Source organism: Rattus rattus, chromosome 15 (assembly GCF_011064425.1).
Source record: "Rattus rattus isolate New Zealand chromosome 15, Rrattus_CSIRO_v1, whole genome shotgun sequence".
Lineage (NCBI taxonomy): Eukaryota > Metazoa > Chordata > Mammalia > Rodentia > Muridae > Rattus > Rattus rattus.
In genome coordinates this window covers 42,518,900-42,542,835 of record NC_046168.1, presented here as the reverse complement: position 1 = coordinate 42,542,835, position 23,936 = coordinate 42,518,900, and the positions used below count along the sequence as shown (strand labels likewise).

Here is a 23,936-nt window from a genome sequence, read left to right as displayed (position 1 = left end):
CAGTTTATTTTACTTAATACAATGATTCCCAGTTCTATTTTTTTTTACAAATGGCTTAATTGTATTCTTCTTTATGTTTGGCTAAAACTTCAGTGTGTATATGTGTGTGTGTGTGTGTGTGTGTGTGTGTGTGTGTGTGTGTGTGTGTTTGGTGTGTGTGTATGTGTGTATAGTTATATGTATTTATGCTGTTTTCTTGATTTTTCTGTTCATAACTTGGCAATAACTAATACAATAAAAATACAGGTTTGTAAGTGTCTATAGTACCCCGGGCTATACCCCTTTAGGTAGATTCCTAGGAGTAGTATAACTGGATCTTCTGGTAGTTCTAGTTTTAGTTTCTAAAGAACCTTTACACTGATTTCCACACTATTCTCACTAATTACATTCTAGTTCACAGTAGGGATAGTTTTTCCACATCTTTAATACATTTGTTGTTTATTTCCTTGGTAATGGCCATACTGATGGGTGAAATAGATCTAGTTTTGATTTTGATTTTTCTATGACTAATACTGTTGAAAACTCTTTTGTGCCTTTTATTTGGTTATTTTATCACTTAGAATTATTTTGAGAATTGTTATTTCAATTCATTTGCTCTCTTACGAAAACATTAAGAGTGATCTAGTTTGCTTTCTTTTGATCTGATAAAACACTAACAAAAGCCAATTGAGGAGAGCAAAATGTTTATTTCAGCTTACAATTCCATGACATAGTATAACATTGGTGGAAGCTAAGACAGGAACACAATCAGGATCCTGGTGACAGCACCTAAAACAGAGACCCAAGAGGAATAATTCTTTAAAGACTTTTCTTGGCTGCATTTCTTATACAGACCAGGTCTGCCTGTCAACAGATAGCTCTGGGTCTCCCAAGCCAGTCAGCAATTAAGAAAATGCCCAAAGGCATGCCCACAAGCCAATCTGATGGAGGTAATTCCTCTACTGAGATTCCTTCTCCCCAGATAAGTCTGGGGTTTGTATTAAGTTGACAAAGCCTGGATATACCTTTTTCAACTTTGTCATACAAACACTTCATGATAAGCTGCACCCTTTTCATTTCTTATTCTTACAGATCGCATGTTAATATTACAGTTGAAAAGAATCCACGTTTTAAAAGTCACACAGTCTTTAAAATTTTAATATTTATAAATTCAAGACATCTCTAAGACTTCAATCTTTTTTTTTTACTGTTGCTCTTATAAAATGCAAAATGAGCTACATGCTTTCCCTTTTCAAGAGGAAAGAAAACTACATAAAATCGATCACACGTAAGCCAAACCAAAGTCTAGCAGTATAATTTAACGTACTTGTGGAACACACTGGATCTTCTGGATACCGAAGATCTTAGGCTGCTATTTATAGCACGTGTAGATTTTCAGTTAAGCTTATGCCAGCTTCTTTCCATATCTGTCACATTTCTTGACAGATATCCCATAGTCTTGTTGTCTCCAATATCTAGGGATCTCCCCTGAAGCTTTTTTACCAGTGATCTCTGCTGGCCCTTTCACAGTGCCAAACCTCAGCTGCTCTCTGCTTTCAAAGAGAGCATCATATAGAAGACTCTGACACATTACTAATGAATGTTGTCTTCCAGCTTTACCCTTGTTGAAAATTATAAAATTGTTAGCTAAATATTGCATATTTGCATGTAACTATATGCAAACTGCATCACAAACTTTCCTTATGTGAAACTCTATGAAGAAAGGAAGTAGGAAGGGGTTTGTTGTTTCCATTTTATATTCTTTCACACTGTTTGAATACTTGGCGATGAGCTTTTATAAATAAAATGCTTTATCTGAAAAGGATGTGGCTAAAGAATAAAAAGAAATATTGTGTTATTCTTTGAACTAAGTATCATAAGGCAATAGATCTGTTCATATCTACAGTCATACAAATATTTATCATTAACTTTCCTTAATATGATATTGAGATTGCTTACAATCAAGATTATAATGGCATACTAATCAAGATTAATATGGTGTCTGAACATAAAACTATGCCCATTGTTAATTCCACATAAGCTATTTATAAAACAAACTTCAATAAATAATATCACCACAACCATTTATGGAAAGAATTGCAAATTCTGATTACATTCTTAACAAGGACTGTAAAAAGAACTTCAGGGTCAAAGCATGAGAAATTTGTAAATGTTATTTACAATATAGTAAATCATTTTCAAAGAAATATCTACTGATATACCTGCTAACAGTATGAAGAGAGTGTCCCTCTTGCACATGAATGAAAGTTTAGTAGCCCATTGCATAGTAGGTGTTATTTTGTATAGTGAGTGTGAGCGTGCACACACATGTGTGTATGTGTGTGTGTGTGTGTGTGTGTTTGTATGTAATATAATTAGATAAGTCAAAGTACTCTTCTCACAGACATCCTTTTAAAAACATACTAATCGATATTATTGTGGCACTTTGTCATGAAAATCAACCTTCAGCGTGGTATTCGGTCATTGATTCTGGTGGGATAGCTTAGTTCATTCACCCTATGGTTATAATCATACATTCTGAGCCTCAGGGTGTGCATGCCCTGGTGAAGACTGCTGAAGGGAAACAAAGAGAGAAAACCATTTCCTTGGTGAGGCACAGAATTTGAGAATTGTGTTCATTCATATTCTCACGACAGCTTGGAGCAATTGCTCTTTCACCAAAATTGTAACTTTGCATTTTAAGAGCAAAAGAACCAACCAATTTTCCATGCAAGCTCATTTTCCAAAAATATCTCAAACTTACCAGACCTGCAGAATAAGTCACAGGCCTCTTGATTATGCTCAATTTTTTCCTATGAAAAACAACTTTACTTTGCAAACTGCTAATGTTGCAATTTCACTTCACATAGCTGCATAAATATGGGAAGGAAAAATCCAAATGAGTGGCATGTCTGAATGGCAAATTTCAAGCAAAACTAAACCATATTTTATAAAATTATTGCTCAAAATATACTGTCTCATATTAAATGCAGCATTAAATAGAACAAAATTAGTGTTTCACATAGATGTCTCACTAACTTTGATAATATGATCCGAATTTAGAAGCCTGGAGAAAATTACTTCCTAAATTTTAACAATTAGACATGAGAAAAAAAATGAAGAGGTAGTTCATGAAACCAAATACTGTATTATATAATTAACAATCACGTTATTCCACAGACAGAATTACCTTATCTCTAAACTTTAGAGATAATATAAGGCATATAAAGAGAGAAAGCCTGTCTTGTCTAATCAACTTCCAAGTACAGTAGTTAAAGAAAAGTAAAAATAAAAAGCATTTAAACATGGTTTGAGATAATGAAAGAAGTATAATACATAATTATATAATACTGATTTTATTGTGTATAATGCACTGTACAAATTGAGGTCCCACCTATCTGAAGGTCTTAAAGTTCCAGTATTTCGAACATTTCAGATGTGGTTGTTTGATTATTTGGAAAGTGTAAACTTTAAATTATCTGACAATTTCTAATCCAGCTTTTCTAAACAAACCCAGAATCATCACCAGCCTTGCTTGTTACTTCTCCCAAAATAAAAGTTTCCAAAGACTATTAATGTGATTCTTGTCTTTATGAAAAAGGGGTAGTCTGAATTATTGATACTAGTTCTGTAAAGACTGCAATCTTTGATAAATTTTATATCCAGAAAAGGATGCTCAAGATAGATATTTTAGACAGTAATAAGAGTGGGTGTATGTTCCAGTCAATCTGAGGACAGTTTAATTTTGTGTATGTAAATGATATCAACTCTGTGACTGTCATCCCTTGCAGGAAGAAGCAATAATGCAATTCAGGTAAGACACCACTAACAGTATAAAACAGTGCGACCCCAGCTTCAGAAGTGACAATGGGCAAAACTATGTGCATCTATGAGGCAGATGGACTACCCAATATGTTGTATCATTGTTCTGGTATGCATGAGTAGTGACTATATACAAGGTGGTTCAGATCACAACTTCAAATGTCTCCTTATTGAATTTTTACCCCCATGAGTATAGAAATCACTTTTTTTTTTACTTAATGACTATTAGAAAAGTTTGGAAACTTTCTGAAGGGAAATTTAAAAGCCTGAAAGGAAGAACAAAACTGTCACTGTGATCCCCCATAGACCAATTAATGAAAAAGCAATTCACACTAAAGCATGTGAGGGTTCAATAAAAATGTATTGGACTTTAGAGTTAATGGAGCAAAATTAAGATCAGAGACTTCATTTTGTGATAAGAATGGTTTCCTAAGGGCTTTTAATTAATGCTTTATCCTATGGGGAAAAAATTAGTTCTATTATCATAGCAAGATATTTACCAAATTAGAGACTCTAAAAAAAAATCAGTGTTTCTAAATGGCTTTGCCTAACATACTTCTTTTGTTACTATAATTTTTCATTTCACATCCCCCCTAATCCTGTGTTCTATATACTATGTGATTAACCCAACTGGATGCCATGATTTGTTTTTGTAAAATAAAACACTTGTCTTATTTTCTGAACTGTTGCTATTCATTCAGTAAGGTGCCATGATAAGAACAGAGAAGTAAAGATGAAAAGCACACAGACCGGCCTTATGTCCCTCAAGGAGCAATAGAGATGAGTAGCTACAGTATAATGTCAAAATTTCAATACGAGAAATTCCATGAGGTTTACATATCATTATGAAATTAAATGATGCAGTGTAGTTAAAATCAGGATGATTCTAACATAATATTCAATAACTAAACTCAGTACATCTGTCTCTCAATCATATTATTGTGATACATGCCTGACCAAATTGCCAGAGCAGGTGGATTAAAGAGCTATGGCTGTTAGAATCATGGAGTTCAAACAGATCAGACCACCTCTTCTGACAAAGCAGAAAAAGAGGAGAGGAAAATTTTCTAGTAGGTATTATGGGCTAAATTATGTGTCTTTACAATTCATATGTAAAAACAGTGTCCTCAGTATCATACTAGTGGGGATGAAGCCATTGCAACATAAATTAAGTTACATAAGGTCATGATCCAGTAAGACTTATTACATATAAGATTTGATTATATACAAAGAGGGGAAGAGAGATCCCTCTCCTCTTCTACGTCCGGACAGCATGCAGAAGAGACTCCAGGTGAAAACAAAGAAAGTCACAACCCACCAGCAAAGAAAAGGCTTGAATCAACCATGCTGACTACTGATGTCAGATTACTATAGAACTGTGTGAAAACTGATTTTCATGGTCTAGGACTCATAATCTTTGGCATTCTGTTACAACAGCCTGATATAACTACAGTTCATCATTTAAATATTCTGGCACACAGCTAATCCATGTGACTTCTTCTTTGAATAGCTCACTATCTGAAATCTGCCTCAACCAGCTCCATCTAACTGTGAGTGAGTGTGGAAACATGGGCACTGTGTAGAATATTTGGTAGTCATCAACGCCTCTGCCACAATCATATCTCTGATAATTTTTTTAAAATATATCTTCCATACTACCTTCATGTCAATTTCTCCATAAGAGAGAGAACCTCTCAGGAGTTCACACTTCCAGATTATATGCCAGAGTTTAGTAGGAAAATTGTAATGTAGGCAACAACAGCTCAAGAAATCAGAAGAGTGGTTCCAGATGAATGATCTAACAGGATCATTTTTCCGCCTGTGAAATGAGCAGTAGTTTAAGAGAGAAAAGGAGCTTTCTCTGCAAATACTCTTTTAAGAAGGAAAAGATTAAAAGTCACCTCTGAAAAGATGCTTAGTGCACAACCCAAGAGTCTGACCCTGAGCTCTAACAAAGATCCATGACCTCTTTCTTGTCTTTGGTGGGAACTTTCTCAGCCCCCTATCACTTTCATTCTGCCCTGTCTCACTTGATAAGATTAACACCCACCACCCTCCTTGACTATGTATAACATGGACATTGGAAAAAAGTTCTCAGATGTGGCAGGTTTCTGAGCCACTTGCATCCTGAGAACTGCTGCTAGAGGTCTGAGGCACATCAGATAATGAATAAGCCCTATAGAAGTAGGAGGTGGGCAAGAAAGATTGGAGGTTCCTATGTGTTGAAGAGTGAAACCAAAACTCTAACCAAATGTGGTATTTGGGGTCCAGAAAACTTTGGGGCAAAATGATTGTCACCAAAATAATAATTGTTGGATCAAGTATAAAAGACAATGTAGAGTGAATCAACCACTTATTATGTAAGCTGGAAATAAAGTTTTACTGGATGTGGAGGCTATAAGGCATTTCAGATAGGCATTATTTCTTAGGCAAGGATGGTGACACTTGAGTAAATTATGTCTACTGAAATGAATCACTACTGATACGCCTTACAGAAGACTGCTCACAACTAATCTGAAAGGAGCCATCATGCAAATGATTTCCATTTCTCTCTTCTATAAAAAAAATAACTAGCTTCTAAATGTTACCATGCATAATAGAAGTGAACATTACTAAATAAAATTTGTGAATGAGTGATTAGTCTATTATAAGTTTAAAAAATAACAAAGTTAATCAACATTTTGGTCTGGTTCTCCCAACAAAACTTTGCTAGAATATGATCCTGTAATTTTTATATTTTAAGGAAAGTTTTATTTTTTTATTTTAGAAATAATACTCACATCTGCTATGACTGTTTGTTCCACCCACCAATAGTACCACCACCATCTTTTGGTCTTAAATGTAGTTAGTTCCTTGACTTTATCAGGTTTCTTCCGCAATGACTCAGTTAACATATTCATTGTATCATCTAATTAAGAGATGATGGTGGACACAACATCCACAACTAGTAGTGATTTGAACTCCTTATAAACCAATAGTCTAACACTATTACAAAGATTTCAGTTATTCTTCTCTTTGTCGCTTTAAAAAAAATGTCTCTTTTACTTTTGACATTATAACTACATCATTTCCTCCTTCCTTTTCCTGCATCAACCCCCTCAACACACCCCTCTTTTCTGCAGTTCATGCACCCTTTTATATTTTTGTTAATACATATGTATATATAATTTATATGTATGTATATATAATTTATAATGTGCTATATATACAAATATATATTCCTAAATACAAAATTACACCCTGTTCAGTCTGTACAATGTTACTTTTGTGCATGATTTCAAGGCTGATCATTTGGTATTTCATAAATAGTTGGTATGTTCTTTGCTAAGGAAGAATATTTCCCATTCTCATTATTCTTTAGTTGCATGAGTTCTTTGTGTAAGCTTGAGGCCTCCTGGGGTTTCACTTCTCCCATTAGCTTATCTATTGATATCATTTACATTCAACTCTTATTTAGGCTTTATGTTCAACGCATGTGAGTGGCACTTAATGGATGTAGCTTCCAACATTCCTAGTAGACACAATCTTAAGCACAGTTGTCCTCCGGCTCTTAACCGTATTTTTACCCTCTTCCCCCAATGATCCCTGAGCCTTAGATACAGCAATATTTTGTAAATGTATGATACTTTACTGGGCTCCACAACTCTACTTATTGATTGGCTTGGTTGTAGATGTCTGTAACGGTCTTGATCTGTTGCAAAGAGAAGTTTCTTGATGAGTGGTAGTACTATACTTCCCTGTGTATATTATGACAGATATTCAGAATGTAGTTTGAGAACATGCTGGTTTAATAAAGTGATGGTTGCAGAGGTTTTTCAAGATCCAGGACTTCATTCACCCAGGGTAGCTGAGTGGGTTTCTGGTTCTACCATGATTTCCCTCCTGTTGAGCAGTTCTTAAACCCAATGAGGAAACTAAGAGGAAGAATAGATCTTTCACAGGGAAAATTATACCAACTAGTTTTCTAATATCAAATGGTCAATCCTGAAAACATATACCTACAAGTAACATTATATAGACAGAACAGGTTGATTTATCTATTTAGTAATGTGTGTGTTAATGTGTGCATGTATAATACACTCCCTCAGTTTTCCTTAGTCAAGGCTTATGCATAGAATTATCACCATTGTGAACCAAATCACTCTCAAAAAACAAAGAGCTTGGTCATTGTAAGGATGTTCTACTTCGCTGGGTGTTTTGGTTTGGTTTGATTGTTGCCTCTTCATGTTTTGTTGTTGTTGTTGTTGTTGTTGTTGTTGTTGTTGTTGTTGCTGTTGATGTTGATGTTGTTGCTGCTGCTGCTGCTGCTGTTGCTGTTGTTGCACCTCCTGCTGCTGTGATTTAGAGTAAGGAGAGATAGCATAAGAAAGGCAGCAGAGATAACATAAGAAAAGGCAGATTAAACTCAGAAGCAAGTGGCTTTTAGGCCAGGACAAAAGAACTGACTTTATCTTATAGCCAGCAGGGAGTTTTGTCTTACCGCAAGCAAATAAACACAGATTTAAATTTCAGATACATCTTTCTGGTGATTTTGTGGTGGACATCTTAATATGGATCTTTTAGGCAGGTTAATAATTTCAAATAAATGTCATGCCCAGGTCAATGTTCTCACAGAAATCATGATTATTTTTAAAGAAGAAAAATAAACCCGACAACTCAGGAGACTTTTGCATCTATCTGTTACTTATACTCAGTGTGAGCTCACTTTACCCCATTAACCTTTCTGGGGCTCGATTTTCTCATTCATAAGAACTTGAGAAAAATAAATTTGCTTTTCCACCTTGTGTGCTGATGTGAGGTGCAAATGATGGGCTCCAAAACAAGTTTTTGAAAGCTACTATGAGTGGCACAAATAAATCTAATTAAATCCAGCAGTTGCAGGTTCACATGCCCACCAGTAGAGGCTGATCTGAGAAATCAAGAAGGAAGCCTTTGGGAAACAATAGGGTGTGCCAGCTACAGGCATCCCAAAAGGCACATGTGGCTTGAATACTTAGTCTTGTCAAAATACCACATAAGTGAATTTAATTTAGTCCCTAATTAGTCAGGTAAATGAACTTATCATTAACTCTAAAGGTATTTTCTTCGTTGTGTTAGTTTGCTATTCAAAAGTAGCAGATTGATAAATACATATTCATACAATCTAGATAATTTTTTAACAAATGTTAAAACTCACACTAAAATGCAAAAGGCAAAACAAAATCAATTAAACCTATATTGCTTTTATAATGTTATTTTTTCTTTATATTGAATAAGTCCTAGGTTAAGAATAGTAATTCACCATGAATATTTAAGTATCTGTTAAAAGCATATATATATGAGAATATACACATATATAATATAGTGTGTGTGTGTGAGAGAGAGAGAGAGACAGAGACAGAGACAGAGACAGAGAGAGATCACAGTAGCATATAATTCAAAAGGCATATCTTAAGGCCTCAATAGTATGAGAGTGGGAGAGTAGCTCTGTCACTGGCTGTAGCACTCAGGAAAACGGGCCCTGCACTTTGGCTGGACAACACAGTGGAGCTGGCCCTCATGGTCAAGACATCTTAAAGAATATTACAAATATTATTTAGTAAGTTAGTTACATCTGCTTTCTGAAATTCTAACCAATCTAATTTGACAACTGTTCACTCAATTAAAGTGTCAAGTTTATAACTTTCACTTGATCTGTTCAAATTAATTACCAATAGTGGCAAATAACAATTATTTTTATACTATATACAAGAAAAGTCACAAGTTGATAAAAAAAAAACTCATTTAGGTTAGAAGTACTAGAACCAAATTTTTTCTGGCTTTTGGTCCTTGGTGAGTTCTGGGATTTAACCTATTCACATGAGCTGTATTTGCTTAAAGGCAAAACAATATAGGCAGTGTAGGAACATGTTCAAAACACAATAAATATTGTTCATCTCAAAGGATGTAAGCTATAATTTAGAATAAAACAGAAAGTCTCATTTTAACTTTCAGTTAAAATCAGGATAAAAGACTGTTTTGAGATAGTAACATCATAGTAAAGTGGGGTGGTAAAAAAGTAATCAGTCCTCTTTAGACATGCTTCTGAGGTAGATAACAAAAGATTTGATCTCTGTGGAATGCTCTTAGCAGGGCACACCTCATTTTGGATTACATATGACAAGCAAACCTACAATACATGGCAGAGCTCTAGAGAATGCCATTTAAACTAAACATTTGAGGTATGAGAGGTTTTGAGTTATGAAAGCATTTCCTAATGCCTACATTCCCTTCTCTGTGCCCTACCACCAGTCTTGTTCTCATGTATCTGAGTTAGAGAGTCATATCTAAAGCCAAAAACAAGGCCCTTGGGAATGTTTTGGATTTGCTAGACCTCTAATTACCTTTCATGTGCTTCTTGATCAATATTATTAGTAGTAAAGTTGATATCTAGTAATAATTCATAATAATATGACCACTTTTGCCTTACTCACCATTATTCACCATAAAGTTCAATAGGAAGTTGACAAAATAAAGTTTGAACAGAAATTATGTCTTGTTCCTGTTCCTTTCAAATAAGTAATTCCTAGAAGTAAATTTTTTAAGAAGAATATATCTGAACAGCAAATAAATTCATGTCAAAACATGTTGATAAACAGCAATGTATTCCAGTTGCTTAATAAAAGGACAGATTTCGAAGGCTGTCACCTCATCATAAAATATTGTTGAATGGTTTATATAATACATATTTGATGTCCATAGTGACACTTAAAATGCAGTAAATGTATTCATCTATATATAAACTTAGATAAATTGGGCTACATATTTATTGAAGCACAGAATTTATCTAAAAGCCGATAGATTAAGAAGACTTGAGACGAAGTATGACTGTGTGAATTGTACTATATGTGACTTATCTTGCCTATTTCCTTAATTGCCATTACTTTTAATAAATATTGTATATAAACCACATTAGCCAGAGGTCTCTAAAATGCAAACCATTTTATGACTAAATCTGGTAGCCTTCCATCGTATAGATCTTATATCCTGTCATGGTATGGAGTAGTGTATACCAGATTAGAGAGTAAGATCTACTGGATACAAGCCTATGTTGATATTTCCTATGAATATTTTTTACTCCTTTGTGGATCAGTTTTATCCTCTTAAGTGAAGCTTTCTCACAGGCTGTGCAATTGTTTTTAGATAGCGATGAGTGATACACACCAAAAGAAGTTATCAAAGTACCAAGCATGTGAGAGAGATGTAGATATAACTGCAACTTCGCCATGTCTCTTGTACCTCAAAGACATGTCTGAACTTAAAAGAAACAAATTCTTTCATTTTAGAAGAAAAATTAAAGTCAGGTTTGGATGCAATGCACCTGCATGTAAAACTAAGGAACATACACCTGGTTATTTTTCAAGCTGTAGGAGCATAATTCCTTCTCCTACCATGTTTTGTATTATACAGTTGTCCATCAGGTGCTTTGTATACCACAGTCCTGATGGTAACGAGAAACACACAAACAGTAGTGGGACTTTTGGATAAATGAGTTCTTCTAACCTTACAGACTTTAAAATAAGGACTGTCTAAAATTACATTTCAGCAACTCATGCTCCGTTACTATGCAATTGTATTATACATAAATTAAGTCAAGTAAGGACCTAAATTGGTCTTGTTGGCATAAAAAGTCCCCATTGACCTTCAACTTGCTTTCCTCTTACCACTCTGAGCACACTCGGTGATACTGGGGGTCACTCTAGCTGCACTTATATAACTATTAAGAAAAGTAGCAGGAATTGGTCAATTCAAAACAAATCTAGAAAACAAATCACCAGTAGTCCTTTTGGAATTAGTAAGCTGTTTATAAATAGAAAGGGTAATCAAAAGAAAAACAAATGTTTTAGCACCATTATCTCAGACTAAGTACTACTTATACTCAAATGGGTAAATTTCTAGTTTTCCCAAGTGTATCAGCCAGGCTAAAACAGTAAATTCTGACATGTAACATCTGCACCATATTGAGAGAACATTCATTTCTAATTATTACACTATAAAATACCCCTTGGCACACTGTATTCAGTGAAGCTGGCTATAGGACAGCTAACTGCAACAGTATTGGTGAGGACAGCATAAAATGGTAACTATGGGGTAATTTAAAATTCTGCAAATATTGTAAATTATAAACAACAAACTAAAGTATGTTGCAATGAGATTCAAAGATAAGTGTTCGTACTTCTTTGACATTGTGGGGTTGGTGAGGACTTTTACTGCAAGAGCTGGGTCTTACTGTATGGATATAAATTCTGCTTGTTAAGCAATATGGCTACCTTGTTCCTTCTACTCTGTTCTGCCTTAAATCGTCCCTTTCTAGGCTTTGGGATCCTAATTGCCACATTAAAATTATGATCAGACTGTCTCAACTTGTCCAGAATTTCCTTGGATGACAACTCTGCAGAAACAGAAAAACTGCATTCCTATGATTAACTATAGCCAGGAATTAGCCTTTTTTTTTCTTTTTTTTTGTAATATTTTATTCCTGCTCCAGAAGGTTATGTAGAATTTCACTCTTTTTGTTAAGAAGAATTTCTGAATTCATTCCAGCTTCTAAATAAGCACACAGGAAACACTGCTACTCATCCTATTATGGTGCCTGGTGAAAGCTGATCTAACTTTTGTCCCCAATCTTTTTATATTTTCATAGAATCTCATATGATTGTGTGTCTGGCACCTCTCACTCAGCCCAATGCTTGTGAAATCATATCAGTGTTTCTTGTACAGTTTATGCTCTCCTGTATAGCTGAATGTTCTGCAACTGCTTAACCTGTCACCAGTCAAGAATCTTGCATTGTGCACATATAACTGTCTGGGGGCATGTTCTCATGTGAGTGTAGATACCCATAGAAACCAGAAGAGGGCCTTAGACACAGACACCTGGAGTTGCAAATATAGACGGCCGTGTGCTGATAACCAAACTGTAAGACTCTGGAACAGTAGTACAAAGCTATTAACTGCTGAACCATTTGCCAGCCCCCTAATTTTAGGGTATTTATTCATACACATATCCATTCTGCATTAAGGAATAATTAATTCTGTTAGGGGATTAGTGTCCCTTATGGTTGTCACATTATATAAGAGAAAGGTCACTCATAAGACTTGCAAGCTCTGCTGCATATGTAGCAGAGGATGGCCTTATTGGGTACCAATGGGAGGAGAAGCCCTTGGTCCTGTCAAGGCTAGACCCCCATGGAGAGGAATGTCAGGGTCAGGAGGCAGGAAAGGGGGGTGGTTGGAAAGGGGGAACACCCTTACATAAGAAGAGGAGGGGGATGGGACAGGGAGGGGGCTTATGGATGGGAAGCTGGGAAAGGCAATAACATTTGAAATGTAAATAAAATGTATCCAAAAAAAAAAAAAAAAAAGACTTGCAAGCTCATTAATAGAGAATTTAGGAGTTTAGGAATGGGCACAAAGAGAAATATGAGGGCAATCTTATTAGAGCATAAAAGAAAACCCTAAGAACAAGGAAGCTCTAAATCTCAATGTTGCCCAGGAGTACAGTAGAGAATTGAAGAGGTTAGGGAGTCAAGTCTTTAAGCTGGCCTACATATTAGTCACATGGCTGACAAGCAGCCACATGATAGGGAGGAAAGCTTTAGAGGAAGAATAAAGAAGTCCAAATATTGAAAAAAAAGTTTTAAGGAAAACTTGCTTGGAAAAGAAAGAAGAAGCAAGGCTAAACCTGTCAATTGAGAAACACAAGTAGACTTATAAAACTGCAAGTTTGCAGCTCTGTAAACTACTGTTTGAGGAATGGGGATTCTGGGAAAGAGAAATACAGTATCCCACTAAAGGATAATTCTGTTTATTTCTTTATTGTGGCTTAAGGCAAGGCCGCCTTCCTAACAGGTCTTTCAGCCAGATGATTATTGCACAGATTCGGGTGAAATTTATTCAATGATTTTATTCTCTTGACCAGAAGGTGATATATATATATATCTTATAACCAGGCTTACTGGTTCTGAGATTCAGCCCATTATCATCATGGTGGGAGGCATGGTAGTGTCCAGGCAAGCACAGTTCTGGAGAATCTGAGAGTTCTACAAAGTTGATCCAAAGGCCACTAGGAGGAGACTGGCATCCAAGCAGCTAGAAAGAAAGACTCAAAGCCCACCCCCACAGTGACACATTTCCTTCAATAAGGCCACATCTACTCCAACAATTCCACACCTCTTAAGAGTGCTACTCCCTGAGACAAGCATATTCAAACCAGCATAAGTTGTCAGGTAAAACTGTTCTCAAATACTATTATAATTTGTCTTCTTTAAGATGTAGAACAAAAACTTAGAGAAATATAAAAAAATTATAAAAAAGCAAAAACAAGATAATTTTGTTTTTATTTCACTAATAATAACTACTAGAAATAAATAAAATTAATGTTTCCTATTGCCTTAGATTTATGATGAAACTTACTAGGGCACAGATACTGGTTTTAGTTGATTTTATTATTACTTATGATAGGCGATAAAGAGATTATTGTAATTAAAACAACATCATTTGTTTTCAACAGATAAAAGCAAAGCTGGATTGTAGAAAAGGAACAGGGGATCCATGTCAGCTCTGAGGCAGAAAGTGGAAAACTGAAGGCAACAGCCCTAATATGAAACTGACAAGCCCAAATAAAAGGGGCTTAGTATTAGCTAATTTGAATGCTGTCGGTTAGCTTTGCACTTCAGGGCTATCCTTCCTGTCTACTATCTATCTTTAATATAATAAGGGCAGCTGGACAGTGGCTTAGGTAGGAACACCAAATAAAAGCAGAGTAGAGGTTCTTTGGATGGGTCAGTTTGCATTTAAAAAGCATAAACTTTGTGGTAAGTTGTGCAGTATCTGAGAATTTATTTGGCTGTTTAATCTGCATGTCTGTCTGAATAGCATATATGTTCAATGCCCACAGAAGCAAGAAGAGAAATGCCACAGAAAACTGAGGTTACATATGGTTGTAAGCCATGTTTTAGGTGCTGGGTATTTATTGGTGATATATCTAGACAGTAGCTAGTGCTTCTAACATTGGTGTTATTTCCTCAACCCCATTGAATATCATTTAAAAACAAAAGAAAGATGCTCTGTCTAGCCTTGTATAGCTAAAGTCTAAGCCACCATAGCCAATGGGAAGAAGTGTTAAGGAATCTGCACTGAGTCCTCAAGACAGGGATAAAATTTGTTTTCCTTGCATTTTGAATTTTACTGAGAATTAAATTTGAGGCAATTAATGAGAAGAGTTAGGGTAAAGTACACAAAGTTGACTAAACACTGAGGCAGACAGATTTCTATTAATCATGATATCACACTAAATTGTTCAATCCTCTCTTCAACAAGCAACAAATCCATTAGAGTTGAAATAATAAAAGAACATACTTTATTTAAAAGGAATTGTGAGTCATGGGTGGAAAATAAAAAGGCAATAAAATTGTTAGAAAAATAATTTTTCTACAGTTATGATGAAGGCCCAATTTATCCTTAAGAGGGAAGAGAATTACGTGCCTTGTCTGTGAAAAAGTAGACAATTTCTACTGTATCAGTAGGTCATAAAGAGAGAATCTGTCTGGCGGGTTTTATACTCATGAATTCTACCAATCCAATGAGCTTAATAAGAACCACTGTGAATACTTCTCTCCAATATACTAGGCCTCTCTTTGCCCCTGATATTTTTTCTATCTCATCCCCACCAGCATCCCTCTTGACTGAGGCCAGAAAAGAGAGTCCTTTGCTAAAAAACATATGTACCAGTGGCCACAGACCAGCCCATGTATGGTATTTGGTTGGTGGCTTGGTAAGGCTGCTATGAACATAGTAGAGCATGTGTCCTTGTGGTATGGTGGAACATCTTTTGGGTAAAGGCTCAGGAGTGGTATAGCTGAGTCTTCGGGTAGAACTACTTTCATTTTTCTGAGGAACTGTCAGATTGAGTCCCAGAGTGGTTGTACCAGCTTGCAAACCCAAAGGCAATGGAGGAGTATTAATCTTTCTCCACAACTTTGACAGCATATGCTGTTTCTTGAATTTTTGATCTTAACGATTCTGATTAGTATAAGTTGGAATCTTGGTTGTTTTGATTTGCATTATCCTGGTTATTAAAGATGTTGAACATCAATTTAAGTGCTACTCAGCTATTTGAGATTCCTCAGTTGAGAATTTGTTTAGCTCTGTACTCCATTTTTAAAAATGGGTTATTTGGGGTTTTGTTTGGTTTTCTTTTGTTTTTTTGTCTTGTTGTTCTATTTTTTTTTTAATCTAACTTCTTGAGTTCTTTGAATATTTTGGATATTAGCCCTCTGTTGAATGTAGGGTTAGTGAAGATCTTTTCCCAATCTGTTGGTTGCTGTTTTGTCCTATTGACAATTTTCTTTGCCTTACCAAAGCTTTTCAGTTTCATGAGGTCCCATTTGTCAATTGTTGATATTAGAGCCTGAGCCATTGGTGTTCTGTTCAGGGAATATTCCCCTGCGCCAATGTGTTTGAGGCTATTTCCAACATTTTCTTCTAGTAAGTTCAGTGTGTCTGGTTTTATGTTAAGGTCCTCGATTCATTTTGACTTGAGATTTGTACAAGATGATAAATATGGATCAATTTGAATTCTTCTACATGCAGACTATCAGTTGTAGAAGATGCTTTCTTTTTCCATTGTATGGTTTTGGCTTCTTTGTCAAAGACAAAATGTCCCTAGTTGTGTGAATTTATTTCTGAGTCTTCAATTCTATCCCATGGATTGACGTGTCTGTCTCTATACCAATACCATGTGGTTTTTATCACTATTGCAATGTAGTAAAGCTTCAGGTCAAGGATGGTGATGAAGTCTCAATCTTGAACATCTGTACTCCAAATGCAACGGCATCCACATTATAAAAGAAACTTTATTAAAGCTCAGAATAATAGTGGGTGACTTCAACATCCCATTCTCACCAATGGTCTAATCATTGAAACCGTAACTAAACAGAGAGACAGTCAAACTAACAGAAGTTATGAACCAAATGGATCTAATAGATATTTACAGAATATTTCACCCCAAAACAAAAGAATATACCTTATCAGCACCTCATAAAATGTTCTCCGAAATTGACCACATAATCAGAAAATTAGCCAGATACCAGATGCATCCTATCAGATCAACATGGACTAAGAGTGGACTTAAATAACAACAAAAACAACAGAAAGCCCACATACTCATGGAAACTAAACAACTCTCTACTCAATGATAATTTGGTCAGGCAAGAAGTAAATGAAGAAATCTCCCCTGATTTTTTTGATGGGCCTATAGACAGTGTTAATTTCTAGGAAGAAAAAAATTCAAACATCAAAAGAAAGAATAGAATGTATATCCATAATTATAATAAACCCTAAATGATTAAAATTACAAAACAATGGTATAATATATTCTTAATATATTAAGATCTTAATAAACCTGTGGCCTTCATAAAGGAGACACTGTGGTAAAATTTTTGAAAGAAAATTAGAGTTAATACAAAGGCCCTACATGGTTGCACGCTGTATATGCACATTAATTCTTACAAACAGTAGGTAGTTTTAAAGAAGAACATGAAATACAACTTAGCAAATGTAACTTGCATTGATGAAGTTCATGTACATGCTTTATTGAATCATATACTTCATTATTTCAAATAATTTTTGTTACAATTATAATCATAATTTCTCATAATCTATCTTTAAATTATTAGCATAATATCAATTACGAACTCATAACAAATAATTATTAACTATCCACATTATTTGCCTTAATTCTTCAAATTGGCATTACTTATACTTGGTAATTTCATTATTAAGCAAATACCAGTCAAAGCTATTGCTTTTATCCACAATCTTCACTTACATGCTTTTTTCAAGATGTGCAGAAATCTCTATATAATAATCAAGTCATCCTCAGGTCACAAGATGTTGCCAGCACATTACCAGACTCTTTTGAAATTGCCTGGTGAAGGAAATTTATTTATATCCAGCATCTATTATCTTAAATTAGTTTTACTAGCTACTAATTAGCTCCCTTCCTACTAATAAAGCTCAAGAATACAGGTACTAAACTCATAAGCCTCTGTGATTTCAGTGTATGTCAAACAAATTAGTTCTGTGCTTTCAAAATGCATTGGTTTTTAATTGCAAAAATTAAACCCTCATTCATATCTCTTTATTTCTCAGTATATTTAAGTTACAATCAATATTTTTGCTACTATAATTTGTTGAAATTTTCTTCATCTGCTAGATCATTTTGTTTGCAGTTCTAACTCAACATGTAGAACTTAAAGTAGCAGAACCTTCTTGAGGTTAGACATGAATTGTCTCAGTAGAAAGAAAGCCTTCTCTATCTTATAACTTGATATATTTAATAGAAAGTCTCTACCACAGGCATATTTAAAAAGAAACCAGAGCAAAGCTTGGTGAGACAACTGAAGCGAGAGAGAGAGAGAGAGAGAGAGAGAGAGAGAGAGAGAGAGAGAGAGAGAGAGAGAGAGAGAATAATGAACCTCAAAATCTACAGATATAGCCATGGTATATACATATACACATACATATACACACATACATATATAACTTCCCACCCCCTGCATTATCATATCTATACAGAAGGTTTAAATACATATTCACATAAAATTCTGTGGACAGGTGTTTCTGCTGGTTTATTTATAATGATAAAACTTGGAAGCAACCAATATGTCCATCAGTAGGTAAAGGGATATGTTGATGTCTTTCCAGATAGGGGGGTCATTATTCAGCATGAATAAGCCAAAAGCTATGAGAGGTGGCAAAATCTAAGAGTGAATTTTGATTGAAGGAAGAGAATATGAACTGCCTTATTCTGCAAACTCCCAACTGTGTGGCTAAAAGCATGCTTCCAATTGTGTAATTACTCTGAAAATCATGACAGACTTTCATTAAGAATATGAAATAATGCTTAAAATGAGAAAGAATGACAACATAAATCTTGAGAATATGAAATAAAAAATGTTCATAAATTTAAAATAGAATATTTTTGAGTGAGCAGTGGAAAACATAGGCAAGGAAACTACAAAGTCAGAAAAGCACTCTAAAATATTTAGGAAGGCATATAGAGGGAAGACTGAAGATAATCAAGGAAGCAACTTTCTTTAAAAAGCTGTTTAATAAGAGCAGATTCGGGAAGCGTGAGGACACTAACCATAATCTATTTTTAACTGCATGGTAGTTATATCACTACCTAAGAAAACACGTTAGTGCTAATTATACCACCAGCAGTGAAGCTAACTTTCTGTTATGTCATTAAACAATGCATTCACAAATTTTTTATTTATTGTAATCTTTTGCTCAAAACCAAAAAAGTTTGTAGGGAAATTTTAAAATTGTATTTTTTAAGAACACATTTCATTTTACTTTAAGTTTTTAATCATGCATATGTGGTGACATAAATGTATCCTGTGTACATGCAGGTGTCTATTAGAGGCTAGAAATGGGATTGGGAATCTCTTGGAAGTTATGAGCAGCTTCTGAGCTCTCTCCAATTATAGTGGTTTTGTTGTAATTTTTATTTTATTCTACTTTTTATTGATTCTTTGTGAATTTCACATCATGAATGTCAATCCCACTCATTCCCCAAACCCTTCATAGCCACCCTCCCTCAAAAAAATGTTAGAATGAAAATATCTTGTTATGGAAGCTGTAGATATCATAGTATGTCACACAGTATACCATTTTGTCCACACGTCTTTACTTGCCAATGTTCATTGCAATGAATCATTGGTCTGTTTTCAGGCCTCTGGCTTCTGTTACACTCTCTATACTGGAACCCCATGGGGACTGATCTTGAATAACCTGTTGTCCTGTGTCATGTAGATCCTGCACCTTTGTATCTGCAAGACTGGCCCTTTCACATTCCCCAGCAGCTTATTGGTGGGGTGGATGTTAGGGTGAGCTAACTCAAAGCACTGGATTTGGATCTGGGAAGTAGTAGCTGAGTTGGTCTTCCTACCAACTGTCCTGTACCCCACCACCAAGCTGAGCCCTTTAGCATTGCCACAGTTAAGACACCCAGTACTGCATCCTGCAATGGTCAGGATAGCTCTCCTGCTATCAAGTCCTCTAAGGTGGCTCATCCACACATTCACTACCAAAGCCAACTCTACTATGCTGCCTAGAAGCATAGAGCCTGCTTTTCTGAGTGCTGCAGTCAGTGAGAGGAGATGCCAGGTCTCCCTAGCCCATGCTCAGGGCCAGATTACCAGTAGCCCTGCCACCAGGGTCAGCTCTACTCTGCTGCCCAGGCAAGGTTTGAGGTCAGCTCCCCCATGTTAACATCCTCAGGGTGACTCACCCACACCCCTCCCACTAGGGTCAGCTCTACTGAACTGCCTAGGTAAGAGTTGAGATTAGCTCTCCCAGGTGTGCTAAGGGCAGAGCGAGCTCAGTACAGTACTTCAGGTGGTAGTCAAGACCAGAGACATCTGTGTGACCTTTGATGGTAACACAGGACTGGGACAATAACACAGACCCCAGCTGCCATAGTATTTTGAACCTAGACATGGTCCCCAGCAGCAGCACTGGCCCACATGTCCCCATGTCCTTAGGTGGCAGTATAGGCCACTCAGATCAGCATGCCACCCCCCCGCCCCAGGCAATTTGCCTTCAGATAGCCACATGGTCTTACATGGAAGCCTATACCACAAATGTCGGCATGGCCATTGGTGGTAACTTGGCCCACTGAATTGACACAGACACCAACTGCAATAGGACCACAAACTCACCAGACATGGCCTTTGCAGCTACTGAAGCCAGGACTTCACCATGACCTCCTAATATTCTTCTGCTCTTCACTGCCTATGAGTCTTCAGTTTATCTTTCTCCACAATGTATGAACCTTTTGGTTTTGCCTTTTCTTCTATGTCTACATTGTGTATACTGTTTCTTCCATCTCTCAATCATATGTTCATCTATCACAGTTGTGTCTGAGGCAGATGCTATGGTGTCTTTCTTCCAGCCTCTCTGGGCTGGTGTGGGCAGGGCCTGAAACTTTATTCTTAATAAGTGTATTTTTTGTTATACATCAAAACCTCCTAGATGCCATTCATAAGGGAAGAGCTCATAAGTTCCCACATCTCAGAGAGGAACTATGGACAATAAAAGGTTATAGGTGGGAGGAAATAATCCAAGGAACCCTCTAATCACACTCAGGTAAACAAACCCAGTTAAGTAGGCCAAAAAAAAGTGAAAGAAGAAAGGATTTGATGGAAGGGCATGCAAAGGAGATAAGAGGGGATAATGGAGAGAAATTTAAGCAAAGAACGATGTGTGTATTTATGTGTGTATGTGTATGTGTGTGTGTGTTTACTTAGAATATTTTTGAAGACTTGAAAAACTAATATTTAACATAGAGCATATTGAAAAATATAAATATTCAGTGAATATCTATTATAATATTTTGTTTTTATGATATTGGATCAATGTGCAATTCACTACTTTACCTCTGAAATTCTGGACTGAAAAAAATGGGTTGGGGATTTAGCTCAGTGGTAGAGCGCTTGCCTAGCAAGCACAAGGCCCTGGGTTCGGTCCTTAGCTCCGAGAAAAAAAAAAAGGCAAATACGCTGAATGATGATTATAGCTAATAGTCATTACCAAGGAAATGAATGATGGCCATGTTGTTGGCAGTCGCCTACAGATTCTATATGTTAATTCTATATGTGATTGTTCAGACACTGAAAAATTGTCAAAGACTTGCTAGTAGATAGACAGAAAATTCCAATCCAGAATGCAGATCTTTTACAATTCAGTCATTAATGAGACAGAATTTCAATGCTAACAGAAATTCCGAGAGACATTCAGAAAGAAACCTTAATATAATCATTTGCTTTATGTATATGGGCATAATTCTTGGTTAATCAATTCAAATAGTCTCTACATTCTAGTTTTTAGTTTCAGGCATTTGCACTTGATCCTAAACAAAAGGTTGTTTTATTTCCATTTTCTAATTCACATACAGTTTGCACATTGATTGTATGGTTATGATTCTTTAAAAAACAAACACTAAAAACTTAAAAAAAATCCTCCTTTAAGGTAGTTTATTAATAACAAAAGTTTAATTGAGTTTAGATGCTGGCATAAAATTGAAGGAGGCACAGTGCTTGAGTTCCTATAGACATAATTAAATATGACCAGAAAGGAAGATATATTTTGTTTATACATAGAAAAATCCCTCTGAAAAGCTAGATGTAATGCTTCATTCCAGTATTCTCAACAATCACAAAGTTGAGGCAGGAAGATAAGGTGTTTAAGGTTGGCCTCAGCTGCATAGTATATTCAAGGTAAATAAATCTCTAATTAATTATTTAAATAATATTGTCCTATATGTAGCCTGCTCCAAGACATATTTGGAGGCTGAAGTTTCACTTTATTATCATTTAATCCTTAATGTTCATTATAAATACATTAAAATTAGGATTATCAGGGAAGACAGGGATGACCTAAGTCCCCCCTGTGATATTCTGAGAATCTTTGCATTAAGACGTCCTTCCCTAAATTCTTAAGTGATTAACAAGTGTTAAAGAATCAATACTGAAAACTGTTCTGTTTCCTTGAGTAAGCATGTATACTCCTATCACATACCAAGGTCTCAATAAATATCTACTTGATTACTTGAAAATCATATCCCAATCAACTATGCAATTGATAAATTTTTCTTATTTTGACATACTTCCTATTTCAATGGAAGAAGATTAATGACAAATTCAGCAGAAATGTCAAAATCACAAGCTATAGATCTGATAAGAATTTTTAAAGCATACTAATAATGTTGCCAATGAAATATGGTTATAAAAATACAATGAAAAAAGGAAACAACACGCGTTTGTTTTAAAGTAAAATGTAGGGAATTTTTTTTTCTGCATTTTGCTGTTTATGCAGTACACCTTCAGGTGAATTCTTTAACTGTAATAAGCAGTTTCATCGCTATTTCATGACACTAGCCATCCATCAAAAAATGCTAATTATATTAGTTCTTGTCTAAGCTATCTCCCTTGGAAGGAATTTTAAAAATGCAGTAGCAGCATTATTAGAAATTTACTTATAGTATGTATTTCATGCATTTATTGATGAGAAAAGAAAATAGAAAAAAACAAATAAGAAAGACTTGTTTTTTTCTTCAGTCACAAAAGACAATCTGAAAATTACATAAATAAGTGATGTAAGCAGGGTTGTCTTCAAGAGAGTCAAAGTGAAAGATCATGGAAAATATGTTTGGAATAGTGTGAAATGCACATATATTTAATTCTTAGTAAAACATTCGTGTGATGAGAAAAATTAATTTATGTTATTTTGGAATGCAAGAGTCCATCCAGGGCATTCAACATAAGAAAGTTGAATTTTATAGTAACTTAGAAGAAATTAAAATCTTCCTCAAAATAATATGGTGTTATTTCAAATAAAGCTATAAATTTTACAAAATGGATTCAAATGTTAATGCTACATGACACATTTCATCACAGCTAAAAATGCTTTGATGGTCTTAATACATTATTTATTCAAAAAATAATGTCACCTCTTATATCTGTAAACTTTGGTTCACTATTCTGAAAAAAGGGAAGAGGGGACTACCTCAATAAGATAGTATTCTTTTCTTCAAATGAGTGCCTTCAAACATTCAAATAGGTCCTTATTACCAGAGAGGATTTCAGTATTGAACACAAACCTACTGACTCACTTTTTTTTTCTTTGATCTAAAACTAGAATCACATTAATGAGAAAATTCTAAAGACAGTTACAAAGCCCTTTTATCCAAAGCCTTGTCTCTTTGAAACCTAACTAAGTTAACAATGGCCTAGATGTTTCCTTTCTTTTTTTATTGGTTATTTTGTTTATTAACATTTCAAATATCTTCCCCAACCCCTAGATCTGTACCCACACAGACAACACTCCAGTTGCAGGTTGACTCCCCAGGTATTCTGATATATCCAGAATCACAGGATCACAGGATCACAGGCTCATACTAAGGACAGAGTGGCCCGGTAATACCAGAAATAATCAGATGGTAAGAGGCAAGCATAAAAACGCAAGCAACAGAAACCAATTTGACTTGGCAACAGCAGAACCTAATTCTCCCACCATAGCAAGTCCTGGATATCCCAAAACACCTATAAAGC

The 23,936-nt window shown here is 35.4% G+C and overlaps 1 protein-coding gene across 1 annotated transcript in view; it reads left to right on the top strand.

Annotated features, from left to right (window-relative positions):
* Dok6 (docking protein 6) overlaps positions 1-23,936 on the top strand; it is a 335,875-nt gene that overhangs the window by 272,593 nt on the left and 39,346 nt on the right. The gene's annotated exons all lie outside the window — the stretch shown is intronic.